Source organism: Amphiura filiformis, chromosome 2, assembly GCF_039555335.1.
Source record: "Amphiura filiformis chromosome 2, Afil_fr2py, whole genome shotgun sequence".
Classification (NCBI taxonomy): Eukaryota; Metazoa; Echinodermata; class Ophiuroidea; order Amphilepidida; family Amphiuridae; genus Amphiura; species Amphiura filiformis.
The window spans coordinates 89,785,849-89,795,714 of NC_092629.1; positions in this window are offsets into that span (position 1 = coordinate 89,785,849).

Sequence of the window (9,866 nt, forward strand, 5' to 3'; positions counted from 1 at the left end):
ATTAATTTGATAACCAGGCAAGTTTGGTTCACCCCAGAATAACTGCTCTTGCGGTGCTTCCTCTTTAAGGTCAATCATCTTCAGCTGCACAACTGGTTGGTTCAATAAATCATACATATCCAATTCTGCAGCCAATCAGCATAGTATCCATGCCGCGTTAGCTTTGGCAAGTTAATCATTATAGCGAGTGTGTAGAAGAATTCGAATATCACAGATATGCTTTTGTAGGTCTTGTGGCCCTTGAGTTATGTTGTAAAGAAGACTGAAACAACAACACTTTTGTATAAACGTATACATAACTCCTTCACAACAATAAATCAAGCAAGTTTTCAAAGTAGGCCTATATGATTTGTAGAATGAACTTTTGCAAAACATCAAAGTATTGTTTATCAATAATATATTGATTTAGATAATGAAAATCGATTTTTTTTTTTTTTGGCTGCTTCGACCAACAATACCTAGTCTATAAGCCTACTCAAGCTCATGAAGGCCTATCAAGAAGCCTACACATCTCGTATTTTCACCATCATCATGCAAATACCAAAGAAAGTTTATTAACAGTTCAAATTAGTTTCGTTTAGATATTCCGTTACAATCCTTTCAGTAATTTAACTCTTTTAACCAACCTTGTTTTTCTTGTTGATAGTTGTAGGGTTACCGTAACGAAATAATCTCCGTGGGGTCGAGATATAATTATGCGCAATTCATCTTTGGCTATATTTAGTTAGTAAACATGGTAAAGAACTTTATACGGTGGTGGCTGATTATATAAATTAAATGCAAGAAATAGTTCAATATTGTTAATGAGCATGTAAACAGCAGGAAAACTGATATAACACAATTTACTATTTTGAAACCCGTATTCAGAAATATTTACAGAAATAAATAATAAGCAAAAGTAGAGCGCCCCAATCAGATTAATAATAAAAGGACATGTGGCCGATACACTTTTTATTGGGCAATATCAAAGACCTTAATATGCAATGTGCACACGATCAAACATACGTACATGAGTGACGTTAAGGGCCTAAATTCACGACCAAAACGACGTTATGGGCTTTTCTTGCAAGGATATATCCCCCCTTAAGTGTACCTATAGGAGTAGGTCTAAAAAAACACCCTCTACTAAACGAACGAAAAAAATTGTATTAAGGTTACTCAAGATTTTGAAAGAAGAATATTTATTCCGTGGTGTTAAATTACATTAAGGTTACGCAAGGTTTTGTCCCGGTGGAAAATTCAATTCTTCACGTAGATCCTGTCTATTGTAGACGCACCCATGTTGCCATGGTAGATGGGGGAGGGGAGGGGAATGGGCGAAGAAACATCAAACATAAAAGTCCATCAACAATTTTTTTAAAAGTTCATCTGCTTGACGAAAAATAAATATATATACGCCGACCAAAGCGCCAAAAATATATGTCTAAAATAGGCGACGACAATGCTAACGCTTTCATAATCTCCTCGCGCGAGTGGTGCAGGGCAAAGCACAACCTCCTGCATGGTTGCACCCTCAATACTTGTCAGAACAGTATACCGCTGGGTGGTGTTGCCAGTGCTCCTGGGAAAGTGCAGTCTAGTGCTTCGAAGGGCGCACACCACTAAATAAACTCCCATTGAAATACGTGTAAATATACATGAAAGTAAGTTAGTTTTTCTACCCCATGTAAAACCATTTTTCATATTTTGGTAGCACCAATGTCTTAAATAAAGATTAAAATTTAAATTAAAATGGATTTTTTGACACAAGTTGAGACTAACTTTTAAGCTACGGTGACTTGAACAGCGCCACCCTTATTTTCAGCTTGCATGAATGCCTCCTTACCATGTCCGTACGCGGATTAGTTTTGGGAACCAAACTTTTGACCAGATCAAGATGCACCATTTTGTGATATTCTGAACATTTACCAATTGCATATCTTTTACTTTAATTATAATAAACAATCATGGCTACTCATCTTGCTCCCAAGGGACACCCACTTGTTTGCACTACCGACCTATGTTTACCGGGACTATCAAAGGTTACACCAAATGCGGAAGGATTTAGTGGTGTGCTGCCTTCTAAGAACAAAATATTTTTGTTTTTCTTTATTTTTGGAATCAGTGTTAAACATCTTAAAAAGTGTCATTTCTTTTTATTGCTAGTCGCTCCAAAGTTATAAAACAGCGCTTCAAACAAGTTCGCACCTAGTGAAAAATGTACTACTTTTTGCCCTTTTTAGAATTCTAGGGCCAGAGCAACATAGTAGGCCATGTTAAACTGTATTTATATTCCCATTGATATCAGAAAAGTGATTGATTTCTTTCAAAAATATTCACAATCATAAATATGACATGGTGGACAAACAGTATGTGAGCATTGCCCCCCCCCCCGCTCTTTATAATGCAGTATATACGGATATGCCAAAGGCCTATGTTCTAAAGTTTGGGGGTATGGGTAGATGGAACGTCATTTTGGCACTTTAAAATGTTCATTTTCCAAGTTGTGTGTATTATTGTGGCAAGATCTAAAATTAAGAAAACCCATCATTCAAATTGTTTGATATATTTCTCTCTTGGGAATTGAATATTTGACAAAATCTTTAAAATACCGGCATTTTGGGCCGTGTATTACGAAAAAAGCATGCATTGACTTTCAAAGTCTATTGCGACCCAATTAAATGGTCAGTGATTATTTTAAAAACGTTAACCTACGAGTTTTATTCTTATAATTACATTTTGCATCAAAATAATTTCAAAGATGTTTCACTTTTTCTGCGCCGGGATAATCAAAAGTGACCACTCCTATGATGTTAAGGCCAAAATAGCTCATTTCTATAGCACGGTCTTAAATTGTCAATTCGATGGGAACCTTTGTTTTGAAGACAATTTCGTGTGCGTTTAAGAATGAAATCGCGTATTTGTAGACGGTAACAGAAAACAGATCATTTTTTCTTTGCAAATAGAAAAGTTTCAGGCAAAAATCTCAACTTTTTGGCACTTAAAATAAGGTATCAATCATGCCCATAGCCTAAAAAAAATGAGTCTTCGAAGGGCGCACACCACTAAATAAACTCCCATTGAAATACGTGTAAATATACATGAAAGTAAGTTAGTTTTTCTACCCCATGTAAAACCATTTTTCATATTTTGGTAGCACCAATGTCTTAAATAAAGATTAAAATTTAAATTAAAATGGATTTTTTGACACAAGTTGAGACTAACTTTTAAGCTACGGTGACTTGAACAGCGCCACCCTTATTTTCAGCTTGCATGAATGCCTCCTTACCATGTCCGTACGCGGATTAGTTTTGGGAACCAAACTTTTTGACCAGATCAAGATGCACCATTTTGTGATATTCTGAACATTTACCAATTGCATATCTTTTACTTTAATTATAATAAACAATCATGGCTACTCATCTTGCTCCCAAGGGACACCCACTTGTTTGCACTACCGACCTATGTTTACCGGGACTATCAAAGGTTACACCAAATGCGGAAGGATTTAGTGGTGTGCTGCCTAGTGCAAAAAGAAAATTCAAGTTCCGTTAGTGACAGTCCGTCACCCTTTCTTTCTTGCCCTGCGGAACTCCATCAGTAAAGAACCACATTATGCGAGTTTCCGGCCTCAGCCCTGCCGGGATTGCGGCCTTGATGTTTTTTGTTGATACCGACCCTGCAGCTCAAATTTGTTTCTTTTGAAATGCTCTTCAATTCAGTATAACTTGGGGAAATAAAGTCGCATCGTGCCCAATGAGGTGTCAAAATACGCAGAACAAATTTTCCGGGGTTCGGATACTTCTTGTGCGCAGTATGCTTCCATCACGTTTTTGCGAGACAAATCAGTCAATTTCTTGATGGGTTATAAGTAAAGGCGGGATACAGTGGCGTACCGTGGCTGAAGAAAATTCAATTTTGCCGCCCTTCCTCAACAGCCGCCCCCCCCCCCAAAGTACACGCATGGGATAGAAGCAATTATTAATGACATCATCGTCGACTGGACGTCACATTTCTTAATATTAATAATAAGCATGGGTAAAAAGCAGAAAAGACAAAAAAAAAACCCAGAACAATTTGGAGTATTAATGAGTTGATAGGAGATTAGGAGTTAATGTTTTCTGCTGTTTCAGTGTACATGTTCTCATCGTTGATGGTTTGGTGGACTGTCATGTAACATGGATGTAAGCGTGATCCTAAAAATGTCTTTCACATTTACCAAAACTAATTACAAGACCTCTTCTACATTGAGGCTGGCTTTCCCTTTTAAAGGGAATTTTTATTAGGCCTTAATGTATTATATTTATCACAGAACAGGGATCCACATTTTAGTGATCCTCTCTGAGCATGTTGAGTGAACCTTGACTTTCATTGTTTTAAAAGTTGATAGGTGTCGTATGAATTAAGGTTATTACATTTTAAAGCACCAAACCACTATGTAATGTTGAGAAAGATATTGTGATACGATTAGCCGTGCAGTAAAATGAACATTTCGCCGTGGAAAAATACCCCATCCATAATTTGGAAATCGTCTGGACTATTAGATAGTGAAGACGACCTACACATTTTGCTTATTGTACCGGTATATTGTACACCTGTGCAACTTGCACTTTACCTCACTTGCCTATCTCAAACCGTGGGTGAAATGGGGAGCTGTTATGAATATCGTCCATTGAGCGCCGCACACATGCTTTGGGCATTGTATGGCGATTATTCTAACGAAAGCGGATCGGATTAATAATAATTATTGTAAAGCGCCTTTGATACACGTGAAAGGCGCTGTATAAATGCCAACATTTATTTATTTATTTTATTTCCAAATCCCAAACGTCAGTCAAATTTCTGATCAATTTCGTTATCGAGTGCGAAAAGTGCTTGATGAATAACGCAATTACAGCCCTGCTGTGCAGAAATAACCCACACAATGCCCCGTTTGCAAACATGTCAAGCTCCATATCGGATCCCCTATTGTATTCTATTGTTAGCATTTCCTCCCTCATCTTAGCTCCCGTTGTGTGTGATCTTTTAATCAGTTAAGACTCTATTATCCAATGATATGGATACCTGCGGTCTTTCCTGTTTGGGTATTGATTAGTATCGATTATCGATATTATAAGATGGCCATCATGTACCAAGGAACCGCAAATTTCACTCAGCTGTGTAAATGCAGTGACGTTGTGGGAAACAGATTCGGGGTTTGCGTTTTAGTGGTGGATGACTATGGGCGGCCATCAGGGTCAAAATGGTCTACAAATTGTGACTGTCATGTTGCAATTCCCGTTTTTAAAACAAATTGTTCAAAAATGTGAAAATAATATTATTTGCACGGGAAATCCTTATACCCAAGGATAAAAAAAAGTCTCTTTTGATATGATAATTTTAATCGTAGTGTTTGGCTTATTTATTGTAGGGTTTAGTTGCTATATTATGTAATAAATATTCTCAAAAATAATATTAATAATAACATGTGTGTGGAATCAGAGTGTAGTTTGGGGGTAAGTGACGGATTTCTGTCCTTAAAGTCTCAAGAGTTGAAAAGTACTATGATCAGTACTTCAATATTATAATAATAATGAGTACCAGGAACGGCTTCGAGTATATGAACTGCGGCTTCAGTTCAGTTCCGCACCGAATCCATTTTTATCATTGTTTAATCTTGTTGGCCGATTAATTATCAAAAAACTAATGTTCATATTAAAGTACACAAGTTAGAACAAATATTATATGTACATACCTAGGATGAGGAAATAGATACTTGAACTTTTCAAGTACAAGTCAAGTATATCTTGACCCTCAGGTGCAGGTGACAGTCCATGTTTATTTGAGTATACACAGATCATCCCAGACTGTAGGTTTTACCTAAAGAAACTAAATGTCTATAATATAATATGATGCTATTGTGAGTTGTTTTAAAATTTGTTCAGCTTGTTTTAAAATTACACAAAATCTTGTGTAAAAATTAAACAACTTGTGTTGAAAATTTGCACAAATGTTTAAATATGAATGGTTCCTGCATGCTGTGGTAAGCAAATTAAGCCTTTTAAGTGTTGATTCTTGAACTTTTTGAGCCTTGTTGTCAAGTTTGAAATTGCACAGTTTTGAATTTTTGAAACATACTTGTGAAAATGGACTAGTTCAACTGAAATCCATAATCCTCCACGCAGCGCGCAGGGAGTGTGAATTTCAGGTTTACCTAAATCGGTGACTTCATTTGAAATCTACACCCCCACCCCTGTCACGGATTACGCCGCTGCTCTGAGAGTCTAGTCTGGTAGTCACGTTACCACTCAAACGAAGTTGTTCCTTAATTGATCATTATCACTTTAAAATAATAATAATAATATTATATAGGGCCAAACGTTTGACTCATTTATTTCGAGGCATGCTTTCTGCATGCTGCGGATGGAGGGCTGGATTTTTTTTTTTTAAATCACCTTTTAAAATTATATATATCCTCATGGACTTTAGAAGAAATGTTCATGATATCATGCATACCATGCAGATATAGATAATTAATTTGACAATCGTTATTCTTATAGGCAATTTGCCTATAAATTGAATTGACATCTTTCGACGAACTTTCTTAACTTGGTCATGTAATGAGACCGGATCAAAGAAGTTATTTCTTCCACGTAAAACCAACAATCCTAATATCTATATATTTCAGTCAATAAACATGATAACGTGAACATGCTGTTTTATAGATTTATTGACTTCTAATAAACTCTTGGACGCATTTTCTAAAAAGGAAGTTTGATTTAGAACCAATATCTATAATAATCATATAAATATGGATTTGAGAAGTTGTGGGAGACGGATATAGAGGTTACTCCCGGTCATTGCACTCTGCCAAGAACTGTTGATGATGATGCGCATAGTGATGCCGAAAATTTCAGGCCGAATCGCGAATAAGATCAACGAAAAGTCCCCAAATTGTTTCTTAACAATGAGCATGATCATGATGATGAGACAAGAAATTCATAGTTATCAACGAATGAACAACGCTCGCTTTTTGAACCGAATATTTCGGAGAAACCATTCTCCGTCATCAGCGGCGCGGTGTCATGGTTTGTAGTCACACCACTCCACGCCATACATAAATTCTCCCAGTCACATTTCCCCAATATGAAATTTAAAAAGTAAAATTTAAATTTTGCTTCTTTTAAAATTTGGCAGAGGCGGGGTTCGAACTCACGGCGCCGCTTATAATGCTCTATGAGCCTAGCGCCTTAGACCACTCGACCACTTGTCTTCATGGAATTCATTTGAAACTTGTTTGAAGATATAATCGCAACTTCAATATAGGCATACCACGTGACAAGCAAAAGCAGAAAACGTACCATATTTTGGAATTTTATTTGCCTAAATGTAGAGACATTAATGTGTATTAATAGCGCTCAATTGTTGTTAATCCGACCATAAACATGATAAATGCGCGTCTATATGGACAATACATGATATCGATTTTGACACGTGCTCTCAAGTTGTCAGTACATTTCCATGGTCAGTAAAATACTATAGAGGAACCTACCATTTTTCTTGTATACACGTTCGATGTTTTTATCAATTACATAAAAATTCCATTTTAGACCCCAAATGTTTTTTCAGGAAATAAAAGATAAGATTACCATAAAAACGAAACAGTAATCTTTTGCCGGGTCTAATGTAATATTCACATAGGATTTTCAACGTTTTTTCTATCCTTATTCTTGCTCAATTAAAAAAAATTTTGGCGTATATAAAATTGAAATAAAATTCTCTGCCTCTTAAACGGCATCAAATGCGCCATAATTGGGTATCACGAATCGTTATATATGATTGCGCCCAGCACTGGCTGCAACACAAATCCATTTCTCGTATTTTTCAACCGTGTTTTTCATCAATTTTTCAGCGTCAGCAATTTAATTACATGTTTTTGTGATAAACTGTGATATGCTGTGGTGTTCCTGAGTGTTCGTCTTCATTCTTTGTGAACTATCATTAAACGTGAGTGTATAATTGCAAGACTTTTGGTGGGTGTCTGTTGCTTCAATGAACGCGAGTCTGCAGAATTCTGCACTGTGTTTTAAGCTTACTGACTGACTACCAATTCGTCACCTCAATCATCTGCACAATGTGTCGAATTACCTATAAACCAGATCACCTAAAAAGCATTAATAACAATCAGTTAAAACCATCAGCTGAGCTTCAGGCTTGCATCGATGAACTTGATCTTTTTAAATATACTAAGCCTAAGAAAAAAAACATTCGTGGATGCCGTGCTGGGCGATATAAACAACGTCAAATTAATGTTGTTAAGTCTCACTGCAACAAACCCTCTCAACACAGCATTAAGAGAGGTGTAGACTTTGATAATCTTGTCAAAATCCAGCCTGCAAGCTGTCTCCCCGTGGACAATACAGTTCCGGTAGGTGGTCAAATGTGGTCACCTGATGGACCGAACCCCACACCCCCGCCCACACCCTTTCCCACAGCCAACCAAGAGGGAAAGGCGACAGCAAGCCAACTCCCAGTTATCTTCATGACTAATGCCCAATCACTTGGTAACAAGTTTGATGATATTAGCGTGGTATTTGATCAGAACAATGTTGACGTCGGCGTTGTCACTGAATCTTGGTTCAAAGATTTCATGCCTGTAAACCAACTCGGCATCAGCAACTACAACTTATACACCCAGTCCGGGAACATAAAGGTGGCGGTGGTGTTGCCATTTATGTGAAAGAGGATGTACCTGCATCTCCCATCACAGATATTGAAGTCCCACCCGAACTGGAGTGCCTATGGGTTAAAGTAAGACCTAAGAAATTGCCAAGAAGCATATCCGCTATAGCTATTTGTGCTGTGTACATCACCACTAAATCGCCACTTCAACCCCTTCTACTGGAACATCTTCTAAGCAGTGTTGACATTCTCCGATCCAAATATCCTGATATTGGCATTATTATCACTGGCGACTTCAACCGTATGAACATATCACAATTGACTAATGGTAACAATCTATTCCAAATTGTCGATTTCCATACTCGAGCACAGGCAACCCTTGACCTTATAATTACAAGTGACAATATGAGAGCTTGCTATGAGAAGCCGTGTCCCTACTCATCAATAGGGAAAAGTGATCATTTGTGCGTTCTCTGGAAACCTAAAAGGCATAGAGTTGTTCATCATAAAAGGAAAACACAGATCACCCGCCCATTGCTCGAGTCAGGAATCCGAACATTTGGAACATGGATTCAAAGCCTTGATTGGCATATGGTTTTAAAACAAATGGTACTCAGCATAAAGCTGACGCTTTTACGCCATTCTTGATCAAGGTATGAGCTCATGCTTCCCCGAAAAAAAGAAGATGGTTCACACGAATGACAAACCTTGGATTACCCTCAGATTAAGGACCTGATTGCGAAGCGTCAAAAGGCTTTCATTTCCGGCTCTGATCAAGAGTGGCGTAAACTGAGAAACGAGGTCAAGCGTAAAATTGAGAAGGCAAAAATAGATTACCATGCCAACAGAATCAGAGGTCTTCAAAAACGGAGTCAAGAAAATGGTACCAACAAATCAAAAAGGTTACTAATTCTGGCCGATCTGAGCTCAGATTGGACATCCCAGGTGTTTGTGATGATGACGAGAAGGGCAAGGCTGATGCGGTCAATGACATGTTTGCTAAAGTATCTGCGCATGTACCCCCATTGGATACATCTAAGCTACCTGCGTATTTACCAGCCAAAGACCCTGCTCCCAAACTGCACCCTTGGGATGTTTATTCTGAGTTACAGAAAATTAACCCCAACAAATCTGGGGGACCTGATCGTATCCCTGGTAAAATCATTAAGGAATTTGCCTATGAGATGAGCATCCCTTGACAAATATTCTTAATTCCTCATTTACTG